Raw genomic sequence first — 1,166 nt, forward strand, 5'->3', positions numbered from 1 at the left:
AAAAAAAAAAAAAAAAAAGGCAATAGGCCAGCAGCCATTCTTAAGACTTAGATGGGGCCAGGGATATAGCTTAGTGGCACAGCACCTGCTTGGCAAGTGCAAGGTTCTGAGTTCAATTCCTAATACAAAAAAAAGGAAAAGAAAAAGACTTGGAGGACAGGTTTCACTGTGACAGTCTGGCCTGATCCCCCCTCTGCACTGTAGAGGGGAATGTCAAGCCTGTTTTGCCTCAGTTTCCTTTAAGGTATAATCTTCCACTAGTGAGGAGGCAAAATTAGGTCTTCAGATTCCCCTTCTTGCCTTTCCAGGATAAGGGTGACAACTCATGGACAAATTGTCTCAATAACTCACCATGAGCATGAGAAGACGTCCTCTTTTTTTTTTTTTTTTTTTTTTCCTTCTTTTTGGTTTTTCTCCCGTACCGGGAACCGAACTCACGACCTTGCGCTTACCAGGGAGGTGCTTTTGCCGCTGAGCTAAATCCCCACCCCCGAGAAGACTTCCTCTTTCTGACTTCCTTTCTGACCTTTCCTGTCACGTTGTACTTTCATTTTTTGGAATATGTTTCTGCTAAAGCTTAGAGAGGGAGAAATCCTGAACTGTCTCAACCTTTCCCTCCTACCCAACAACTAAGAACTTTTAAGTTGAGCCCATGGAAAATGAGCGTCTCCTAATGCCAAGGAGACGGAAGTCATCTTAGATGGGGAACACATACCCCGTCTCTGGGGCAGATGAGACCTCGGGATTTTGCCCTTCCGGGAGAACACACACGAAAGGGATGTCCCGGCTTAAACGTTCTGGGCAGTGGTCTCCTGTTTATAGGAAACTGAACCTGAGACACTGTGGAAAGAGCTGACTTTTGGGTGAGACCCCAAGGCGCTGTTTCCTAAAGCACGTTATTTAAGGGACCAAAACACATTCACATTAACAGTGAATCCCCGACTTCCTGGCTCTCCCTTCCTCAGCATGGTTCTCATCATTTATATGTGTAGGGGCGGGAAGTACCTTCACTGCTGTGTGAGTCGTGGTTGCTGGGCAATGAGTGTAGGTTTTAACCTGTGAGTTTCATAAGTGTGTTTCAGGGGGCCACCACGCCTGGCCAGGTCTCTTGATTACTGGTTTAATTTTGCTAGCAATGGCTCCTTCTTTTTTTTTTTTTTTTTTTT

This window comes from Chinchilla lanigera, unplaced genomic scaffold, assembly GCF_000276665.1.
Source record: "Chinchilla lanigera isolate Chin_1 unplaced genomic scaffold, ChiLan1.0 scaffold00040, whole genome shotgun sequence".
Classification (NCBI taxonomy): Eukaryota; Metazoa; Chordata; class Mammalia; order Rodentia; family Chinchillidae; genus Chinchilla; species Chinchilla lanigera.